The sequence below is a fragment of the Lontra canadensis genome, unplaced genomic scaffold (genome assembly GCF_010015895.1).
Source record: "Lontra canadensis isolate GAN:19392208 unplaced genomic scaffold, GSC_riverotter_1.0 scaffold20, whole genome shotgun sequence".
NCBI classification, from domain to species: Eukaryota; Metazoa; Chordata; class Mammalia; order Carnivora; family Mustelidae; genus Lontra; species Lontra canadensis.
In genome coordinates, this window is record NW_022631014.1 from 7,689,496 (window position 1) to 7,713,784 (window position 24,289).

At 41.1% G+C, this 24,289-nt stretch overlaps 1 long non-coding RNA gene and 1 pseudogene across 1 annotated transcript in view; both read left to right on the forward strand.

The window, feature by feature from the left end:
* Window positions 1–24,289, forward strand: part of LOC116869664 — a 338,580-nt gene that overhangs the window by 180,168 nt on the left and 134,123 nt on the right. The gene's annotated exons all lie outside the window — the stretch shown is intronic.
* Window positions 23,530–23,616, forward strand: LOC116869834 (annotated as a pseudogene).

Genomic DNA, 24,289 nt, shown 5'->3' on the forward strand with positions numbered 1-24,289 from the left:
ACATACAAGTGGGGAGGGGCAGAGGGAGCGGAGGAGAAAGGATCTCAAGCAGGCTCCATACCAGTGTGAGACCAACATGGGGCTGGATCTCAGGGACCCTGAGATCATGACCTGAACTAAAAACAACAGTCAGATGCCTCACTGACTGAGCCACTCAGGTGCCCCTCAAGTTCAGTGTCTTGTGCCGAGAGATGACTCCTGGGAAATCACCTTTTCCATGTAGCCATGGAATTCCTATGTCATATCTCATTTGAACATCGGTCTGTAGCATCCTCTGAGGTGTGCTGGGTAGAGAGAATTTTATGCCCAGTATTATGGAGTGATTATTTTTTTTAAATGCCCTGAAAATGTGGAATCAAATTTAGAACTATATTTGAGTGTAATAGAAATTCAAGGAAAAAAAATTAGGCAAAAACCCAGCATTATTATTAGAGAAGCCCCAAAGAGAAATAGTATGACATAGCACATGAAGGATTGCATGGAGGGAAGCTAGTCCTGCAATTGCAGATGGGGCCGGGTAGGAATTGGCATATGAAATCTAGCTGTGTTTGTGACACTACCAGTGATATCAGATCCCTTTTACTTTTTTTCTTCATAGGTTTATAACCTTCTAAAAATAATTCTTTGTAGCTGGAGGTTCAGAAAGCTTAATTTGCATTAATACATAATGTGTGGTGAATGTGAATTTCAGAGCTTTTTATCTGTGCCTCTGAGAGGGAAGCAGAGACAATAACCAAACCTTGTAACTAGCTCAAAAGACAGACAGGTAGGGAATTCATTTCTATTCCCTTTTGCTGCAGGAGGAGGCTGGAGGAGGCTGAGGCATAGCATGATTATCTCCTTGCTTCTCAGGAGGATACCCAGCAAGACAATCAAAAAGAACGACAGGATGTTTGTGGAAAGCTCGGTTATCTACCTCAGGCTTACCCATGCTAAGTGGTTTGAGCTTTGGTTGGTTCTATGTTGTGAAGTCTCCTGTGGGGAATCTGGCTTTGCAGCCAGCAGGGCAGGACTCAGAATTAGGAGTTGGAGATTAAAGAGATTCTAGGTGGCTGCCCCAGAGAAACTTTTCCACCTACCGCATCCCTCAACCCAAGTCTCAAAGCCCTAAACCCCAGGGAACAGGTCATGTGGTGGTGGTAGTTATAGCTGCATCCCTTTGGGGATCTCTTCCAACCTCCACAAAGCATGCAACATTTCATACACGACGAATATAAACTGGGGATTATACCCACAACAAGCGTGCGGAATAAAAGGTGTGAGTTTATCCTGAGGTCTTTATAAAGTGTTTCAGAAGTGGAGCAGTCTCGTGGTCACTGATTTTGAACAACCAAGAATCCTGTTTGGGTAAAACACATTAGCCTAATACATCCTCCATTAATGCTGGTTTTGAATACCTATGGGGCCACGTGAGAAGAATTCCTCTTTTAAAAAGAGACAAATGTAACATGGTGTTGGATTTCATTGACTAGAAGGCTTTTGAAGATCACTTTCAAAAACAACAGAGCAAGTGCTTGTATTGTAGAGATCACAAACACTTAAAGGATGAATAAATAAGTAATGAATCCTAAGGTTTTACAAAAGAGTGCTTAAGGCTTGACTTAAATTTTGCAGTGGTATCATTTTACATGGACTCAAAAAGCCAGCATCTCAAACGGAAATAAAACAGTACTCTGGGAAATTCGTAGCTAATTAAAGTATGGTTCTCTTGATGGTGAAGAGAGATTTAAAAGATGCATATGGAACTTCAATAATATTGTTTAAAACAGGATTAGTATTTTGGAAAGTTGTGTATTATTGGTGTAATACAACTTTACATCTTAAAGTAAATATCCTAAATCTGTTCTTAATCATTTAATCTCTGTCCCTAAAAAATCTTCATCCTTTCTATGTTCAAGTCAGTCAAGAATTTTTTATTTCTTGTATTACCTGACTGGAAAAGAAGATTGACTTACAGTCTCCTCATTTGGAAGCCATAGTTTATTACCTATTTTGTTCCAATTGGGTCGAAGTACCCTAATGTGTCTCCTTATAAGAGAGCTAACAACCTACCTCACAAGCTGTAAATTGACTGGAACAAGCAGATGCTAATGGGAGCTAAGCCCAAGAGGTGATAGGAAATGGAAGTAGAGTCTGGCAGGGTGTAGTCTGAAGACGTAAGGAATGGATTTACATACTTAGGTATTGCAACCAGGGTGGGAGAAGTTAACAAGGACTGATTCATCTTGGTGTTTGGTTCACTTGAGGGTACTGTAGACTGAAAAAAATACTTATGCCGATTTAATAGTCGTTCAGTCTTAACATTCATTCAACAAAAAGAAGCACAAAAAATCGAGGACCTATAATGTTCCAAATACAGTACTACTACTTGGAGAAACAATGGTCAGCCAGAGTCATAAGTCATTCCTTCCCTCTGCTGAATATGTGCTGGTCTTGCAAAATGAGTTCTGGTGCATAAGTCCTTGCCTTCCCAGTTTCACACATTGAATTACTGAAACAGGATTATATAATCAGATATTCAGATTTACAACCAGATGTGAAAATAGGCAATAGGAATAGTTCCTATTTTTTGTCTCTTATAAATTGTGCTCCTACGAACAGTCTACTCCATGTCTTTTAATAAAAACACGTACACGTTTTTGCTGGATACAGAGAATTAGCAGGTATAGAATTACTCGATCAAAGTGTGTAGATGTCCCTCACTACTAAATACTGCCAAACTATTTTTCCAAAATGGTTGCACCGTTTTTCATTTGTAGTAGCAAATGTATGAGATCTCCAGTTCCTTGACAACCTCACTAGCCCTGGGTAGTGTCAATCTCTTTCATTTTCACATTCTGTTACGAACGGGGCGGTATCACATTGTAGATTTAATTGCATTTCCTAAGAGGGAGGGAGGGCAAGAAGGGCTTCCCTGAACTGACCATTGAGCAGAGGCTTGAGATAATGAGCTGCAGTTAACTGAGAGTGGAGGGGGACAAAGCACTCCCTGGGAAGGGATCGGGGCTGGACAGAGATCTGGTGGCAGCCTGGTGAGTAAGGAAAAGCTGGTGAAGGGAACAGGTGAGCTGGAGCAGAAGGAACAGCAATTAGATGAGAGGAGGGTGGGTATGTCAGGAGTAGCCTGAGAGCAAAACCTTGGAGGTTTATCTGTATACTCAGGTAACAGAAAGTCATCAGAAGACTCTAAGCAGAGGAGATGATCATATTTGCTCAGTTGAGTCTAGCTGCTTCATGGAAGAGAAATGAGAGGTGGGGGGTGGGAGGGAGACAGATGTAGCCAGGAGGGCAGCTCTGGTTCTGGAGACCAGAGACTTCTTTCTGTGGCGGTGGGGCTTGTGGGAGTTAGAAGGCCTCATCCCAGAGCCCCAGGTGACCACAACTTTCAGACTTCTGGAGTATGTGATCTAGTCCTCGATTATACTCCACCGTACTTGTGAGAAAAATCCAGTCACAGTTTTAGTGTGGGTCTGATTAATCGAGAAATCTATTTTGTAATTTCTAGGCACTTGAGAAGGAGGTCTTAATTGGCAAACTCAGTAAAAATGACGGGCTCCAGTGTCTTTTCTTCATTTACCAGAGCTGAGATGAAAGCTGGTTTTGCCTTTTTGTTAGTGAAATGAAAGCCCTGGACTACTAGCTCAGTATGTGTTGAGCACTCACAGGATATCCCGATGCAGCCGAAGTTTGCTCCAGCATAAAGGAAAGGGAGAGTGTTGTGATAGAGGGAACTTCCTTCTATTCCAGTCAAAACTGCGGTGTGGACTTGTAGGCTAAGGGTCATTATTATCAAGGATTTAGGATGAGTTTTTGTCACTGTGGTTCATCGTGAGTATGAAATAGATAAATATGATACATTGACGTGTATACATAATACAGCCATGAAGGGATTGAATGGAAGATCTCTATGTGAGTTTTTCTAGGGAGAACTCTAGAGATTAGAATAGCTATCTAAACAGTCATTAACGTGACAACCTAATCTAGAGAAATTAATTGAGTAAATTAAAAGGTAACATGCAGAAGTCTCTGTGGATGAGGATGTCTTGGATGTAGATGGAGGCTCTTTCTGAGTGTGATATGTACGTGTGCATGTATGTATGTGTTATTACCATGGAGTGGAGTTCATGATTTAGTCTTGCTAAATTCAAAATTTCAGAATTCAAATTCTAGTTCACTACTTCTCATCGGACCTTGGTTTCTGCATCTGCGAAATGAAGGAATTGGCCTTAGGTAATCCTTAAGGACTATCAAGATCTAATGTCTGAGTCTTCCATTATTAATCAGCCACAGAAACATGCCCTCTAATGAGCCTTCTTTAACAGTCTAATCCCTTACTTTCAAATTAGAAAATTAGGATGATTACAACACGAAATGCATGAGATTTTTGTAGATTTTTGTTTGTAGCCTGAGGAAACCTAGACAGTTCTTTTTTATTTTTTCTTAATTAGTTTTTGAAATGATTGTATGATTTAGTGGCTATACCTCAAATGCAATGATTGGGTTAATATTATTTATTGACTGTTAGTCAATACAACTATCAGAGAATACTTAGGCCAATTCACTGTCAGAAATATTTCCAAACTTTAAGACCATAGAGTTACATTGTGTTGTGTTTTTCAATCCATATAAATTGACATGATTAAAAGTAATAACGTTTGAGTGTGATTACGGAGACCATCATAAACATTAATTAAGGAACAAATTGTGCCTTTGAGATCAATTTCTATTTATTTTCTTTGCAGATAAGAAACTTCTTTTAGGCATCTTTTCTTATCAATAAAGCAACTTAGGATAAGCTTTAAATATTAGAAGCAACCCAACTAACAGGCCAGAGAGACATTAGGCAGTGATTTCGGATGTAGCAAGATGAGTAAAATGAGATCTGGAAATTAAAAAAATAGGTTAGAGAGAAGCGTATCTGCCAACAGAAATTCTAAGCATTTACATGAATAAAGATTTGATATTTTTCCTTTGAGGTTGTCCTTCTAAAATACTGTAATTATGACATTTTCATCTATATAGCACTTCCAAGGCAAACTCTAAGTGTCATTTAATTGTATTCAGATGGTATCAAATACTCGTGGGAGCTTTCAGCAAATTATTTCATTAATAACTTTGGACCCATTGGTTTGGGGCCTCAGAGCCTTTCTCCACTTGACTTGTGTGCAAATATGAAGTGATATTTTTTTTCAAAGATTTTATTTATTTATTTGACAGATCACAAGTAGATGGAGAGGTAGGCAGAGAGAGAGAGAGAGAGAGGGAAGCAGGCTCCTTCCTGAGCAGAGAGCCCGATGCGGGACTCGATCCCAGAACCCTGAGATCATGACCTGAGCCGAAGGCAGCAGCTTAACCCACTGAGCCACTCAGGCGCCCATGAAGTGATATTTGTATCATGTTAAACAATCCTATAAAATTGAACCATAGGACATTGCCATTTTCATAATTCAAAAAAAAAAAAAAGGTCCAATACTAGCAATTTCCTACAGTTCAGCTTAATAGTTGGCAGTTCCAAAATATTGAGATTAATAGTTTGTGCAATATGTATTAAGAAATGCACAACAAGAAGCAATATGCAAGTTAGATGAAATAGAAGAATGGCAGAAAGTGAGTTTTAAGTCCTTGAAGAGAACTATCCTCTTTCTTCACTGATGAATTTGTTAAAAGCTGATGAATTTGTTAAAAGCTGTGGACCTTCGTAGATACCTGGACTTTTACGTAATGTGAGATACACAGGAAAGGGAGTTATAAAACCTAGAAGTCAAGGATTTCAGTTAGAACCTATGTGTGAAGAGGTCCAAATACAGTTGTGTTAGCTTGCCCAGCCTACCATAACAAGGTTCTAGACTAAGTGGCTTAAACAACAGAATTTTATTTTCTCAGTGTGGGAGGCTACAAGTCCAAGATCAATGTGTTGACAGGTTTGGTTTCTTCAGAGGCTTCTCACCGTGGCTTGCAGTTGGCTACCTTCTTGCTGTGACCTTACATGGCCCTTTTCTGTGTGTGCATGTCCCTGGTGTGTTTATGTATTCAGATTTTCTCCTCCTAGAAGGGCACCAGTCAGATTGAACTAGGACCCATCAATTTTACTTCTTTAATCTGAGTTACCTCTTTTAAAGGCCTATGTCCAAATAAAGTCACATTTTCAGGGAGGCACAATTCAGCCCATAACAAGTGGTGTGCTGATAAATTTTTAGCAAACATCTCTCTGGGAAGAAAAAAATCCTTACTTGTGTCATTTGCCATTTCTGTGGTGTAAATACTTCCACCATGACTAATTTCAATTTACCGATATGACTTCACTGAACATGGGCTTGGGACCAGATGTGTAATAGTACACCATTCCATAGCAGTTTTATCATCCCTCTGCAATATATGTAAATAACCTCAAAACCATTGATAATGGTAAAATGTAATAAAACTAGAGGTGAAGTTTTAGGCTTTTCTTTGAAAATATCATTTGGTTTTTTGCAAGGTAACATTTTTTTTTTTAACTAGTGATTTTGTTTAACAATCAGGTAGCCAAAATTTCTGAAAATTTAACAAAGGGTTCTCAAGAGCCAACACAGACTAGCTCCAGCACACCACTGAGTCCCATCATTCTTAAGTAGAATTCGATCATGAGGGATGGAAAAGTAGGAACAGTTTTTTCTGAAATTATGAAAGGAGAATCTATTGGACATGGATGATAGGATATGGGCAAAAGTAAGCAGGAAGAATCCAGGATGAATGAGAAGAGAAATGGAGTCTGGAGGGGAGAGATGTTTAGATAAGGCAGTGAATTTGCAGAGCATAATGGGAAGAGGAAGCCCCAGGTTTAGTTGACCTGAATCTTCATCTTGCCCAAGCAAACCATGTGATTTGAGACTGAGTCTCGGTTTCTACTCTCTAAAATATATCCCCTCTGTATGCTTTCTCAGGTGACTCTCAACTCTAAAATTCTGGGATCCTATCACTTATCACATAGTTGACAAGTCCTTTTCATTTCTTCTTCTTCTTTTTTTTTTTTTTTTAAAGGGGAGAAGGGGCAGAGGGAGAATGAGAATCTTAAGGAGGTCCACACCCAGTGGGGAGCCAGATGCACGGCTCAGTTTCACAACTCTGAGACCATGACCCGAGCTGAAATCAAAAGTTGGATACTTAACTGACTGTGCCACCCAGGCACCCCAATTCCTTTTTATTTCTATGTCTATACAAGCCAGAGACAGATAGGCATATATCTCTCTTACATATGGCACAGTCACCCAGAAGATAAATTTCATATAAAGAAAAAACATTTCTATTGTCTCATAGTTAACAAGATTTTTAACAAAAAGATTTCTTTTGAAACATTTTTTTCCCCTTATGACCCTCAGAGGCAAACACAAGTAACCCATTTAAACATGCATTGGGCTTCAAAGAACCAGTATGTGAACTATATCCAAAATGCAGGCAACCCCAGAGGAATTCTACTTTCAGTTCAGTAGTTAAGCCTCAGTTTATGGTTTATGTTTTGACTACATCATGGCAGGCTGTCCTCTTGCTGTACTCTTTAAAAGTTTCTTTCTTTGTTTGTTGTTGTTGTTTTAAAGAAATAGGGGTTTTGTGCACTTAAGACCCTCTGGGTGAAAAAAAAATTGGTCTTCTTTGGCTCATGGATTTTTCACATTTTTCTGCAAATATGCCATTGTCATTTCAAAACTGTTGTGTAAGTAACTATGTATTGACTTGAAATAAAAACAAGTGCCTTTACTCTATGTTGGTCACCCTACCTCACTCATTTTGTGATGTGATCGTTCTGTCAGTGCTTCTGAAAACGTGTGCCTGGACAGACCCAGCATCACCTGGAAACTTGTTCCAATTGCAAACTCCCAGGCCCTCAGACCTGATAAACGAGAATGTCCAAGAGCAGACCCCAGCATTTGTGTTTTAATAAACTCTCAGGCTGGCTCTGATGCAGATCAATTGAGGAGAGATTCTGCTATAGAAAACTGCAGGGAGTCAGGCTTTCTCTCATTTGTGCCTCATATTTTTTTGTCTTTTGAGGTCAGTGGTTCTTAAAGTGAGGTTCCTGAACTGGCAGTATCGGATCAGCTTCACTTGGAAAACTGCTAGAATTGCAGCTTCCTGAACCTCACTTAGACATCTTCCCCTGAGAATATGGGAGATGGTGTTCAGCAAGAGGGAGAGTTACTGCCCAAGTGTAACTTAAAATGATGGACATGGGTAGCTCCACTGGCACTGGGGAGAGGAAGCCATGAGCCTGGTAAAAACATATCTGTTGTGGAGATAGAGTGAATGTAGAAGGGGAAGGAGAAGGAGTGAGAAGTGCTTCTGTGGTTTCAAGTATGTTAGAGTAAAGGGGAGCTGGGAGAGAGGAAAGCTGGTCCAAGAGGAGAGCCTTTCATGGGGAAGTGGAAGGTTTTGGCTGTCTCCCACCCCCTTCCTGACATTACTGTCCCCCTTCCACCTTACTCCCACCCCTTTTCCAGTTCTGGACTGTCACTGGCCCTGGTGAACCAAGACATATTGTCCGCACCATCCTGGGGATGGGGTTATTTCTCATTCTCCACAGTAAAGCCTAGGTAGTCACATCTGGGACAGGGTTCTTGGCAAAATCCTGACTGCTGGGTAGAGTAGTCCCAGTTCGCCTTTCCTTCAGCACCTGTTTTAATGAGATGGAACTGGTTTGGTGCTCAGGGTCTATACTTAGAAAGAGGGCATTTTGCGGAAGAAGAGTATCTTGGAGAAGACTTGCTCACCATGTGGAAGCTGAGTCTGAACCGCAGCCCTTCTGTCCTCCAGGATTTTTCTCACTGATATCGTTCCAACTCTCATCAAAACATTGGTCACCGTTGAGGAACCCAAGAGTCAAATGACTGATACATTTCCTCCTCTTAGAAAACAGAAGCCCCTACTGTCGCCCCCAACCCCACACATGCAAAAAAGTGAATTCCAAGGATAAGAAATAAATTAAAAGAATTGGTCTTGAGTTTGGCCCAACTCTGATTTGCATAACTGCTTCAAAACTAGTGACCTGGGAATAAATTCCAAGTGAAAAGTATTGCCAGGTTCTGTTTATAGATAAATGGCCCACGGGAGCCTTTTTCTTGGTCTTCACTGATGAGCCTTCTTAGCTTTTTAAAATGTGTGGCCAGTGGGGAGTTTCCTTTTCTCCATGTGATTCTGACCCATTTCTCAACCACTTCACCGACACCCCGAAGCACCATTTAGCACTCCAGGATACCTTGTGTATTAAAGATAATCCTTTGAGAGATCTGGGTCCATAAACCAGTGAATAAGTCACGTGTGGCCCAGCAGTGCTGCTTTTCATCTCAGGAATGTGCAATAAGGGTCATGCTACTATTTCATCCAAATGGGAAAAGGAAATTAACATGGTACAGACTAGAAGGCAGAAATCCTTTTGTTGCATTTAGCTGCGGTAGAACACAAGGTCTGAGAAATCCTACCGGAGTGAAAATATCTGCTTGATGATGTATGAGGTAGGGCTACTGAATTTGGGGATGCATGGAGTATGGTGTCAGGCAAGACAGATCACATCCTTTAGTTGTAGTGCAGTTGGAAAGCCCTTTATTCCTCTGAGAGACAGATATCTCATGCCATCAAATTGAGCTTTCAGTACTAAGAATGGAGTCACGCAGGGTGATCAAGTAGATTGTATTGCTGGTCAATACCTTTTCTATTATTATGTTACTGGAAAATAATTATCTTCTGCTCGAGCCTGTGTGGATTGAGAAAGATCAAGGAGAGGAAAAATATTGCATTGTTTAACCTTTTTTTTTTTTTTTTTTTTTTAATTCAGCCAGCAATGCGAGGTGAAGATTGCTCTGTATTTTTAAAATCATCACCCTGGAGTAATTTCTTGTGCCTTTACTATGGTCATTAAGCTAGATTGGGAATGTGATACTGAATTTTATAATTAAGGAAAGAGCATTGGACTTACCAATATTTAACTCCATATTCTTCCATAAATTTTGTTTTGGTTAAAAACTTGATATAATCACAATAAAGTCAAAGACATTTAACAAAATTGAGTGAGAAAAAAATGTTTGTAATATTATTACGTTATCTCATGCCTCCTCCTGATAACTACTAAATAAATTTGGTCTAGAGAAGTTCAGCTGTTTTCACTTGGAGAACCTGAGGGAACATTCAATATTTTGTCACATAACTTTGAGGGAGTCCTGCAGCTTTCTGGAAAAGCTGTAGAGAACATCAGGCCCTGTTAAAGATTTGGTTTTTTCTTGTATCATGTTCTGGAGCCCTCTTGAAATGATTAAACGTGTCTGCCTCCTTCTTGAATCTTAAATGTGTGTTCTTCCAGAGTCAGGGGCCCTGGCATAGTTTCTTCTCATTTGTCTTAAGTGCATTTTAGATATTCCAATATTGGTTAACTTTTGACAAAACAAAAAGACCCTCTCTTCCTCCCTTTCAACAGGGATATGCAACAGAAAATCTGCCTGAACACTCTCATCCCAAGATCTTTATCTTGGAGGCTTTTTCCCAGTCACCTCTCTCCTAGGAATATGGAACCTTTGTTCTGATCAGCAAGATTAAGGGTTCTTGGTTTAGCACTATGAGCATTTGGGGCAGAGTCATCTTGGCTGTGAAGGGCTGTCTGGTGCCTTGTACCATCTGCAGCCCAACCGCTGCTCATGGGCGGCAGACAGCACTTATTCCCACTGAGTTGGGACGACCAAAATGGGCCCAGATGTTGTCAGATGGGTGCCAGGGGTACCATTGCTTCCCCCTCCCTCCCTTCACATTGAGAACCACAGACTGGTATGGTGCCACTTTCCGTGCACACGCACACATGCACGTGTACATCAGTTCTCACACTATAAAGTTGTTAGGGGCAGAAACCTATGGGGCAGGCCATGAGCAAGTTTAGTTGTCCTCTTCCTTACCCATGAACTCTTCCTACAGATTCCCAGGGGAGGAGGGCTAATTGTTTTAAGGAAAAGATGGGGTTTTTTTAGTTTGTTTGTTTTTTGTTGTTGTTTTAAAGATTTTATTTATGTATTTGACAGAGATCACAAGTAGGCAGAGAGGTAGGCAGAGAGAGAGAGAGAGAGAGAGAGAGGGGGAAGCAGGCTCCCTGCCGAGCAGAGAGCCCGATGCGGGGCTCTATCCCAGGACCCTGAGATCATGACCTGAGCCAAAGGCAGAGGCTTAACCCACTGAGCCACCCAGGTGCCCCGAAAAGATGGGTTTTAAACTTCACCACCCTCCTGGAAAGTACAGATGTTTTGAGGATACCCGGAGTAGGGGGTTGGGGGAGAGGTTAAGAGAGTAGGGAGAAGAAAACATTGCAAAGAGAATGCGGTGAAAACTGGTTAAGGTCATTGGTGTTCCCCTACTCTGTTGAACTCTAACTTCCTCTTAACTAATGGTCTGCCACCTCCCCGCTCCTATGTAGAAGCACATGAGGGTAGTGATGGGAAAGAGAACTCCCCCTGGACAGGCTTGTTTCCATTTACCACACCTGAGAATATCAAGCCTCTTGTCTTACCACGGTCTGAAGAACAACTAAATAGGGTAGTTGTAAATAATTCCATATCTTCATATATTTTTCTAAACTCTTAATGCATTTTTAGGGGATTGTTAATGCTCAAAAAGTAAAAACAAAACAGCCCAATTACGGCCTGAATAGAATCAACAGCAAGAATAATACAATAAGAAAATTAATAAATTTGACTTTCCTTAACATGTTGCTGTTACAGTTAGTACCTTTTTATTCCTGGGAGGTCTTGTCCTGATTAAAGCCTTTAGAAGAATTTTTTTGCCCTTAAATATCCACACCCATTGTATTAACTCTATAATCAAGGCAGAGTGTCAATTAAGTTAAAAATATTTGCCTTCTCCCAAAAAACTATGAATAGGGCCATTCTTCACAAATGTACTAATCGTTTCCCTCGCTGTTAACACCAGCCAATGTTGGCAACAACAGCATTGAGATTGCATTGTAAAAGACATCTGCAAACAGGGAACTGTCTTATTTATCTTAATTAACCTATAGTTGGCATAATGGAGCCTGCCTTTCCACACCTTCCACTTACCTAAGGCGAGAATGGTAAAACAAAGACAGTAAAAGCTAATGTCCCTATGGGCTATGATAATTAGCAACTACACTTTTTTTCTCAAAGCCAGTTCTAGTCATTAGTTGAAGTGCTACATAAATGCTAAGTATCCCTTGTTGGTTTGTAAAGTTAATCCCATCTCAGGATGAGACCGGTTTATTGATTACGTGGATCTGAAGAGCAGCAGAGGTGAGAACTTAAGGCACTGTTGCATATTCAAAAGCAAGGTTAACTTTAAACAACATTGAGCAGCCATTATTCCCCTATCAGATGGGCAGAGACAGGGTATGTGGGACTCAGGCACTTGTACACACCAATGGTGGAAGTATAAACTGATAGGACATAGATGGCAGGTGTTTCAGCAGGGGACAGGAATTATAGCTGAACTGCGCACCACCCCTTGCTTTGTTCTAGCAACTTGACTTCTAAGAATTTATCCTACAGATCTCATAGAAGTTCACAAAGATGTAATTCAAGGATATGTTATGGTGGCGGTTGTTGTTTTTTGGTTTTTTTTTTGTTTGTTTTTTTGTTTTTACAATGCTAGGAAGGAAAACAACTCAGTTGTCAATCGTAAAAGAATATATTACCTCATACAATGGATATAGTATTTTGTAACCCACAAGCACTCAATGAATCCTGTCAAGTTGAATTGAAAAGTCACTCATCACATCATCACTCATCACATCATTATTCCTTCTACTCCTTTACTCAATTATTTTTCTTGTTTGTTTATGTATGTATGTATTTATTTATTTATTTAGAGAGTGCGCATGCATGGGTGAGAAGCAGAGGAAAGGGAGAGGGAGAGAATCTTAAGCAGACTCCATGCTCAGTGTGGAGGCTGATGTGAGGCTCGATCTCAGAACCATAAGATCATGACCTGAGCCAAAATCAGGAGTCAGACCCTTAACTGATTGAGCCACCCAGGCTCCCTTCATGTACTCACTTAATAAATGTGTTTTGGTTGACAGGCATTCTCTTGAGGTTTGCTATTAATAAAATTAGCCCTATTGTTTTCCAAACCATGGAAGAGTTTGATGATACAGATCAATCAATGCTTCTATTTTATTGATATTTATTGAGCAGGTACTATGATATTTATTTAGCAGATACTAAGGCTCTGGAGCCTTAAGGGGTAAAAGAGTCCTGGCCCCCTCAGAATTCACAGGCACTGCAGGGGAGACAACACAGCCATCACTTCACTGTTGTAAAAGAGAGCTACGTTCATCAGGGTTGAGTCAGGAAAGCAGAGCCCACAGTGCATCTAGGATAAGGGATTTATCCTCAGAATTAGATCTTCATTGTAGGAGGAGCTGGAAGCAAATGTCTGAAGGGGGGAAGAGTGGTCAGTTGGAGAAGTCACGGACACAAAAGCAGGTCCAGTTTTCAAAATTGGACCGCCAAAAGAAGCATATAGGAGGACTTAGGGACGCCGTCTCTCTGCAACTCCTGGTCTGTGGATCTACTACCCAGCATCAGTGAGGAGGCTTGGAACTCTGCCAAACTCCCAGCTGAACAGTCCAGGAGAGCTAGAGGTGGACCTGGAGGAGAGCAAGGATGAGCCAGGACTGCAGCTAAATATAAGGCCTTCAGCAAGTGACAACCACTGCTTCACTTCTGCCTCCCAGCTCTCAGGCACTTACTCTTGACCAACTATAACTTGAACCCATGCAGAGAAGAAGGTTCTAAGAAACAAATCTCAGCTTAGCTCATCTGGCTCAATACAAAAAGGTACAATAAATATGTGTTAGCTTAAGCATCTATCTCATGTTACTGGGAAGCTTAGATTCAAGAAAAGTGCATGGATGTTCTTCCAGACCTCACCTTCCAAGGAAATCAAGAGTAGACCATTTAAATGTTGGTGAAATCTGTGTCTCCAGGTAACTGATGGTTAAGATCATCAAGTATACTAAGGCTGAGAGATGCTGGGCTCTGGAAGAACTTGGGTTGCCCTGAGAGTGTTTTTGAGCCTCTGCTCACATGTTCACAGTGGGGACAAAGGATGAATGGTTGGCTCTATCTCACATCTGCATGGCAGGAGGACCAGAAGGTTCTGGTTTGGAGGGTATGGTGCAGCATGGCTTAAAAAATACAGTGTTTCACTTACTAGCAAAATAAATGCTTGGCTGGTTGTGGGTAGATGAAAAAGTGTATGGACAGTGGTTCCTTGAGGCTGAGGAAGACGGCTGCAAGTTTTTGTTTAATGTCACAAAATTAGATGCTCAAAGAGCAAAGCCTCACCAAAAAAGTTTTAGTGTTTTGTTTGAATGGCTAAAGGAAGATATTCTACCTCAACTCCAATGCGAATATCTGCCATCTTCCATGTCAGGTACAAAAAAGTCCTTCCCTTTCCTTCTTCCACTCGGTTTTTCCCAGCTAGACTAAAGTCATAAAAACAAAAACAAGACTCCGTAATTTGTTGTTGGCTCACAGGGAGATGGTAACATTTGTAATAAGTTGCCAGCATTTAAACAAATGGGAGATTGTGCATAAGTATCTTAATCTCCAGTGTCTTTTGAAATCTGGGACCCCTGGAAATGCTGGTCTGTCATTCCCATATGACAATTGTGGCTTGGGCTCGGGGGCTTCTTCTCCCTGTAGGTAGAGTGCCCTCCTGATTGCCATGGCCGCCACTGGTTTGAATTGTCCCATAATGCAAATCCTTTGCCATTTATCATCTCATGTGTCCTGTGCTGCTTATACGTAAAGAAATCTTGATGAGTGACTATGATAAAGCTGCTTCAACTTCTATAATTCTAAGAGTGTACCAGGCACTGGACTAAGTACCTTAATATTTCATTTTTTTCTGATTTTTCTCACCCTTTCAGGATAGCTGTTACTTCTGTCTTACGGATGAAAAACTAAAATTAAGGGCCTTCCTTGAGATCAAGGAAGAATATAGCCAGCATTTAGGGCACAGGAAAATGGTCTGACTCAAGAACCCAGGTTCATGAGGTGGGTCAGCAGATTTTTTTTCTCTAAAGGGCAAGACAAGACATCATTCAGTTTTAGCTTTGTGTGCCCCATAGTCTCTGTTGGAACCTCTCAGCTCCGCCTTTATAACTCGACAGTAGGTGCAGACAGTAGGTACAGGAGGGCGGGGCAGCTTCTTGACGAAATCAGGGAAGGGGCTGGGTGTGACCTAGAGACCAGATTGTCTACCCCCAGGACCTGTGAGTGAACACAACTAGCCAGGGTGGTTCTACACGGAGGGCAGTGGATGTTGCTGCGTGGTCCTGAACATCACCCTCGGTAGTAGGTGTGACCCTATGAAATTACTGCTGGCAGATCCTAGAGATTTCATGTAGCGCCAGTGCCGTGCCAATCTGTGGATGAAATTGACTTATGTTTGCTTTGAACTCTTTATTACATACGGTTCCAAATTTGAGTTGTTTCTGGCTCCGTTTGTTTTTCAAACACGTGAAATCCTAACCACAGGGGCCACAGGAAAGGCATGAATACCAAAGCCTACTGAGAAACCAGGACAGCCTCCTGGTGGCAGCTGCCTGGGCTAGGCGCCTTGAGCTGCCTCTACCTTACAGAGGGCTGAGCCTCAGCAGTGTTAGGGGGCGTGTACAAACACACCACTTGTCCACAAGGTGGGATTTGCAGCTGCATGGTTTGGGCCCCCCCAGCTCAAGCTGGCTTTACTTATCTGTGTCAATAACTGCTGTGCCTTTTCTGAATTCACCATTATGAAGCATATTCCTGGAAAAGGTAGACACACAGTTCATCTTTTTTTCTAAATATGAAATCCTTCAACATTATTTATTGGGGGCCTAATGCATGCTGGGCACTGGGAATGTGATGTTGAATAAGGTAGAAACACAGACCTGGAGAGGACATCTCAGTGGAGAAGAGAGATAGCAAATGTCTCTAAATGACATAAGTCCCCAGCTCGCCATCTGGACCTCCAGCTCTGTGCTCACACCAGTCCCCAAGTATGGTGCCAACAGCATGAACTGCCCTTGTGGGTGAGACAGCTCTGGAGAGCAGTACGGTTGCTCTGATGTCAAAAAGGTATCACTACAGACCACGCAGCCAACTGAATCCCGAGCATGCTTGTTTGTGTTCAGGGTGGGGTACGGGGATCTGGCCAGATTCTTTGGTGCCTTGTCCAAGAGCTACATTCTTCTGTCTTATAAACTGAGTATTGTCTTCTAACCTCTGGTACTTTTCAGGTCATACAAGAGATGTCAGGTAGGCGCTGCGAGGATGGGGATTTACGAAAGTGTGTGTGTCGTGGTTTTATTTCCCCCCTTTTAAGATTACCGCTGGCTTTAAAAGAGTCAAGAACTCAAACTTGCATGAACTCTTCAACACCTCTCCAAATTCAACAAAACTGACATTTATAGCTTCGTTGAAGCGGAGACATGGCATTTGGCTTCAGATTGTTTGGACTGTAGAGTGTCAGTATAAATAGCTTTGATTGACTTTTGTATCGTGCACATCTGGAAGCAATCTATGGCATTCCAGCTAGATTAAAGACCGTTTTAAAGGAATTTCTTTTTTTTTTCTTTTTCTTTCTTTCTTTTTTTTTCCTTCTTCTTTTTTTTTTTTTTTTTTCTGTTGGCCATGGTGAGTAAAGTTTCAAAGAAGGTTTAGCTGCTGTTCTTAACGTAGACTCTGGTGAAGTCAAATTCAGGGCAAATGCTGGGTGGGGGACAAAGGGAGGAGGGAGGTTTGTTTTGCCAAAAGAGCTAAACACAGAAGTGACTTTTCCTCGATTGTTTTGTTCACACTGAAATGAGAGATAAAACATCAGACACCAGGAAGCTGCTATCACTACACAGAAACCATGAACTAAGTCATTTTTAAAGAGAAGAATGGATTGACCTAAGAGAGGTGAAAATAGCTCAGTATGTGTCACTTGGCTCAACAACCAGAAGGGCTGGGAAGAAGCATGAACACAGACTTTCATTTATGGAAAATGTACTGGGTGTTCATTTAGCAAGGTCTAACGAGACACCATCTCCTTGCACCCACTGTGGTCTAGGTGACAGGGTAGGAACGAGGGGAGATAAAGACAAACTTTCTCCGCTCCTGGGACTTCTGCTCCAGCAAAGCAGACAGACCCGACTGACCTAGCATCTTCCCCATACATTACTTAATTACCTTTGTGATGAAATGATGGAGAAGTACAGGTATCCTGAGTGCCTGTGGACATAACTTAGAGGGTTTGGGAAGTCTTCCTGAAAAGACTTGAAATTGGGCAGAAGACAGGAAAGGGTAGTACTCTTTTTTTTTTATTTGACAGATCACAAGTAGGCAGAGAGGCAGGCAGAGAGAGACAGGAGGATGAGGCAGGCTCCCTGCTGAGCAGAGAGCCCGATGCGGGACTCGATCCCAGGACCCTGAGATCATGACCTGAGCTGAAGGCAGAGGCTTTAACCACTGAACCACCCAGGCGCCCCCGGAAAGGGTAGTACTCAACTGGAAAAGCAAGTCAAAGGAGAGAAAAGGAATCACTTTCTGGGGGAGTGGTTGGATTTTGATTTTTTAATCCCTTGGTTGCAAGGAGCAACCCAGTGAAGTATCTTCCTCATTGAGACATGGGAAACATGAGGCTCAAATTGATTCTCCCCTCTCCAGTTTCTTTCCACTTATGAACTGTTGTCCTCGCTGAACACCAGAACCTACCTTAGAAGCCATTTAATCCCTCAGCCCTGGTGGTCCACATATGGGAAGGCAAGTCATGTTACATCTCTGGCCCTCAGTTTCTCCATTTTGGTGATGAGGGGGTTTGACAGATGCTCTGGGAGTTGAAGTCAAGGCATCCACATAAAAAGTGAAGTAGCGTGTAACATGGATGACAGATGCAGATGCAAACAGTGCTGTTGACAGCATTTAAAGAAGGAAACTCTCGGATGAAGACCCTGGGAGGAATAGTAAAATTCTTGAGAATGTACCCTCAAGTTTCTCTTAGATAAGAAAATGAAATATCCATGATTAAATCTGACTCCTAAGCTTGGAGAGCCTGACCCCCACGCGTTGTTAGAGCCGTAATATATAGGTCATTGTGGTCTTTCTTTTTCTTTTCGTTGCTGAAGGAAAGTGATAAAGTGTGCCAAGAAAGTGGCAAATTGCCCTAAAAATCACATAAAAGTGCAATTTAGCGCACACAGTTCTGCTGAAGAAAACCACCTTTGTTTCATTATTAGCTTCCCAGGGATTTCTTTCCTTGGTTGGCATTTAAGTGTGGAAACGTGTCCTTTTTTTCTTAACATAATGAGACAGTTCTTATGTTTTAAGAACAATAGAAAAAAGCATGAAGAGTGATCGATACATTACCTGAGATTTATTAACTACCAACTGGAGCCTTATTGCCAACCTTTGGGTATGATTTGGAAAGACAAGGAGGCATAAACCTCTGTTGTTTTAGGTAAAAATAGAAAGAAATCTAATCTCTGAAACCATAGGATGAAAAATGTTCTATTAGGGATTTGCTTTGCCTTTTTTCCCCCCTAATTCAGGTTCAGGCTTTGACCTATAGACAAAGGAGCAGTTACTTCGCTTAAAAGGTTTTGAACTAACAGGAAGGTAAATGCTGAAGTTATTTGTTGACCTCATTTCTGGCAGTATTTTCCCAGCTTCTGTTTCGGTACTCTTCCCACTTGTCTGTACAGGCTTGACAAAAATACATCAAAATAAAGCTGCGCTAATGTGATCCCATATCCTATTTCGTGCACTCTGCATTTGATTAGAGGCAAGCATGAGACAAAGCCGGGGTGAGGCGGGGGATGGTGGGGAGTGAGGAACTAGGAGTGTGGAGTCTCATTGTAGTAGCAGGAGGTGGTGGAAGTTGAGGCCAGACCTCAATGGCATGTGGGCTATGAATTAAGACAGTGATGCAGCATATTAGTAGAGTGTTTCTATTCTGTTGATGAAAACTAGGTGGTTCTGTATAAGCTTGGTCAGAGGAAGTCTATAATTCAAACGACGTGTTCCCTAATCTATTGATGTTTTAGTTCAACAAATACTAAGTGCCTCCACTGTGGCCAGAATTCACTCAGGTGAGGGAGACACAGTGGTGCTGAGTCAGATAGGATCTGGAGTTCATGTTCTAGGTGGCCATGGATGTTCAATCACTAAGCACGCAGTGGATTACAGTGGTATAATTGGTTTATGCATTAGAGAGTCACAGGAAGCTAAGAAACTGTTTGGGGATGAAAGTTAGCACCTAGAGAGGTTAATGAGCTGTTTTCTTTGCTTCCTTCATTATGGATGGTTCATCTGAAGGTAGAACTTGGGTACTGTCTATGATTTTTGGCTTCTAGAGTCTTGCCTCTACTAATAAATTTCCTGGTCTGAAGAAGTGTTAAGTATGGATGTTGGGATGTCCTTGGAGAGAAGTGGGGAAAGGAGCATCACTGCGGACTTTTTACAGAAAGGTAGATGTGGCTGCTGCGCAATGTGATTATACACCATTTTCAGCTGGATGGAAGAGAAAACAGTTTTGCAGATTAGAATAGAAAATGGAGAAGCAACCTCTCACAGAACGGTTTTACTCTGCTTAGAAATGAGATCGAGATGTTAACTTGACAAAGTCCGCTTAATGGTGACATTCTCCTGACGTCCTCACGGTGAACCCTGCTGGCCAGACTAGGGGCATTTATGGTAATATGGGTGATGTGCACATTTTTATTTTTTGGTCTGAAAAATGGAGACAGTGAAAAAAAATTCTGAGACAAACTGAAGTGGAGAACAAAGTGGAGCTCTTTGGGGAGCAAATTATTTAGTTTGGATGTTTCTGTGGTGATGGAATTGAGGCAGGATAATCAGCTCTCTGCATGGCCTTTTTCATATGGTCAGTGGAGTTACCATTCTTTCAAGAGCCTTGCATCAGATTTGGGTTATGGTAAAACCAATGGAAATATTTTGTGGTTCGTAGGATGGAATCCATTACTGTGGTTTCTCTTACATCATGCCTGGCCATATGAACTCAGTGGGTCATGGGCATGTTAGAATTCGCAATAAGTTTGTAGAGCCCTTTGACATTACAAAGCATTTTTCCTGGCCATTGTCTCCCTAGATGGTTACAACAGTCTTAGAAGTCAGACGGGCTATGGGTCTAAAGTGTGTGGAGTGTCCTATAAGCCTGGATTGGCTTCAAACACAGCTCATCCACTGGAGTGTGAGCTCCTGGAGGGCAGGAAATTTTGGCTGTTTGGTTCATGCTGTACCATCAGCACAGCCAGAACAGTGACTGGCATAGAATCAGAACTCAACAAGTATCTGTTGAATTTACTGAATCATTATAATTTTAATATGAATTTTGCTTGCTCCTTAGAAGTTAAATTTAAAAAAAAAAAGGATGGGGGTGGTGGGGAGTGAGATTATCTGATCGTTTGTATTGTTCAGTGTTTTATAACAAAAATGATCTGGGGATATTCAAATTTGAGATTGATTTCTGGCTATTAATTAATTGTTGCCAGGGCCTGAGAGATGGCATTACCTTTACAGGTGCTAAATTCCCTACCTGTAAAATGAAATGTCTCTTCCAGCTCTAACATTCTATGCTAGATTAATTTTTCTACATTTCGGTATATTTTCTCCATAAGTTTTTTCCAAGGTTGCCACTGAGCATTTAAATAGTAAAATCTTTAGACACCATTATAAAGAGGTTGCATTTGAAAAGTTTCCAGAGCAAGGTTCATGGATCTGGCTCTCAAATACATATTCTGTTCTCTGCCCCCCAGCCAAAATAACATGCTCGATATCCTTAAAGTCAGTGAGGGGGTTGGTGAGAGTGGTAGAGACAGAGAACTTAGCTGAGAGGGAGGACAGATGACAAAATTAAAGGTCTTGACCTTGTCCTCCTACAAAATGTAGAAAATCAAAATTTATGGTCTGACACATGGCTCTCTGGCTACAGATTTTTTTTTTAAATCCCTGCTATTCTCTCCACTCTGATGTCCTCTTTTAGATTGTGGAGTTCTTTAGGTCAGAGATTGTGCCTTATACATTTATTTGCCCATCCCCAACTCCCAGTTAGTATGAAATACTAGGTACATATCTATGGAACAAATAAATGTATAAGTAGTTGAGAGTGGAATTAGAATTGCTGCAGAAATGCAAGAATTCATGAATAAAGGTATTAAGTAGAGGTGAAACACAGCATTCAAGGAACAGAGTAAAGCAAAACAGTGAAAAGCCTAGATTGTTTGAATTGATTGTGCAGTTCAAGATTGAAATGTACAAAGCAGCTTCCCCCAAGTGCAGGGCATATAAAGTCAGTGACTAAAGCCCACCTTGCCAACCTCTCCCACACCTAGTGTAATAACATCAGCAATTAAAAGGATTGTCATAGAGCGGAGGGCACATTATCATTTCAGAGGGAAGCTGAGTACCATTGTGTTCCTGTTGATTATGCTGATATGGAAATATTGCTAGAGTTACCCATTCTTCAGAAACAAAACAGAACAAAAAAACCAACTAGATAAGGTGGCTGGTTATGCAAACTTTCCCATTTAAGCTTTGCCAGTAATTACTAATAATTTAAAAACATTGCATGGCTCTCACAGACCATCCTCACTGACCAACAGATGATATTTATTTAAGGCATCGGAATGTAGATTAAGTTCACAGATTGTGTCCAGACTAAGATTAAGTAACTCCTGTCTCATTCGTATGTTCTAGAATGGTGTCTTGTTTTTTTTAACACCCAGTAGTTTTTGGTGCTTAGTCCTTTGGTTTGCAGAATGACTTACTGTCTGTCCTTGACTCTCCCTGTGGCTGGTCTATCCAGCACTTCCATACTGAGGCGCTGCTCAGTGCATAGACTAGAGAAATGACATTAAATTAACATCCAGACTTCTTATAGGATGGGACAGCTTGATATGGAAATGACACTTTGGAGAACTCTGGTTTGTGCCACTTGACAGGTACCAGATAACACTTTTGCAACACTGTAATATACTGCACGATTGGTTATGTTAATGTCCATCAACCCCCAGAATATGAGCTCCAAGATCATAGCTGTCTCCCTCGCTACCATGTCCCCATTGTCTATCTGATCCCTTTTTCTCAGTCCTGACTTGAAGTGTTGTGGCTGTGGATAAGCACAGTTTCGGATGTCCCTCCTCTAAGACCTGTCTTCCCAGATGACAGTATTCAAAACACAAGACCAGTGTTGTGATCTGGATATGCCTGCATCATATAATGAATGAAGACAGGAAAGTGGACTTCAGAGGCTACTGTGTTAAGCTGAAGCTTCCACGTTCTCTTCCTAGAGCCTGAACGTTTTCTTTTGTCCTTTTTTAATGTCCTTAACTCACCAAAACCCTGTTTTGAAAAATACTCGAACATTATTTGAATCCATTTCTTTCTTTAATGTTGAATTCACAAGCTGTATTTCTATGACATAATTATTTAGCAGTCACATAAAATGTGTATCTGGTCATTCTTAACAGGCTCATTTATACATGGGCCACATAAAATTTGCATTCTTACACCAGCGACTCATTTATTAATGGTAATAAATACACCCGGCAACAGGCCAAGCACACTTCAGAGGCTTGTAATCTGAGAATGGTCAGAGTAGATGTAAAACGTAATGTGTTTTTTTAAATTACATTTAAAAAAAAAAGAAAAAGAAAAACACTTTCAACAGGACTTGGAAGCGAATCAAAATTTTAAAAATAAGAAAAAAAAACAAGAAAAAGAAATTTGAAGTGATGTATTAATGGATGCAAAAGAGGGTGTTTCTCCAGAAAGAAAGCTTATTCCTAATAGGGAATTCAGGGTGAGGGAAGGAAAAGTAAGCATTACAGCCCTTTTCTTTCTAAAAAAAAAAGAAACCTACTTATAATTACATCAATATGATTCCCATCTGAATAGCCTATTAAACCTTGTAACTAAAGGCAGACTTGACCATTTTATGACCACTCGGTATGCTCCCTGAGATGCAAAAATGTTCGCCCATGGGTCAGAAAAGTATGGGGAATCTTGAGACCAAGGTAGGAGGTTAGACATGTGCAATAAAAGACCATCATTTCATGAATATTGGTGAGAATTAATAGCACTTTATTTTGTGGCTCACTGAGGAAACGTGTGGTTGACTCTACTCAGGAGGACTTCTCGGTGGTTTTAATGGAAACCATGTGTGTGTGTGAGGACGTGGAGCGAAAGCCCTCCCACCGGGGAGCTGATGCTCTGCAGGCCTCTTGGGCTCTCCCATTTCTTGCTTGCCTTTTTTTTTTTTTTTTTAATTTAGAGTTTCAGTCCAGTGCAATTTTTTCAAGTACATGAAAAGATCAACAAAAGATAAACAAGCTCAGGGAAGAAATTCAAACAACAAAACCTTTTCAAAAAAGTCAATCTTTAAGAGACTCTTCTGTCTTCTTTGACCGAACTTTTATTTAACACCTCACAGCCCTCCCTACACCATCAAGGACTAATAACATTTATGTTCTCACTCATAAGTGACGTTTGAAAACAAATTGAGAGCTTTGCGCAGTGGCAGTATCATAGCCAATGAGGTTTATCTGAGGCACAATTCTTGCTAATTAAAAAAAATTGAGCTCTAAGAACGACTACAGAACAGGAGTTGCCAGGGGGTGGGGGGTTGTGGAAACAGGGAAATATTCGTCAAAGCATCGGGACTTCCAGTTACAAGACGAGTAAGTTCTGGGGGTCTAATGTACAGCATGGTGACTGTAGTGAATTCTCTGTTGTATACTCGAATTTTCTAAAAGGTAGGCCTTGAGACTTGGCACCACACACACACACACACACACACGTGCGCGTGCACACACACAAATGGTAACTCTGTGAAGTAATGCAGTAGCTTGCTGATGGTGATCATTTTACAATGTATGCATATATTAAATCATTAGGTTATACGTCTTTAAAAAATCACATTGTGTATAACCTAAATATTTGTAAATTTTGTCAGTCCTACCTCAATAAAGTTAGGGGGAGAAAGGTATACCAAGGATGAGTGACAGTGAAATTTTAGATGTTGGTATAATTCTCACATTAATATCTTATTCTCAAATTGAGCAAAACTTGAGAACTTGGACTTGTGTCAAGTTTTGTCAATGGAAGGCCAGAACTATGACTCGGTCTGCCCACTGTTGTATCCTCAGTGTCCAGCACTCTACCCTTCATTAATACATAGTAGTCTAGGGGTGCCTGGGTGGCTCAGTGGGTTAAAGCCTCTGCCTTCGGCTCAGGTCATGATCCCAGGGTCCTGGGGTCGAGCC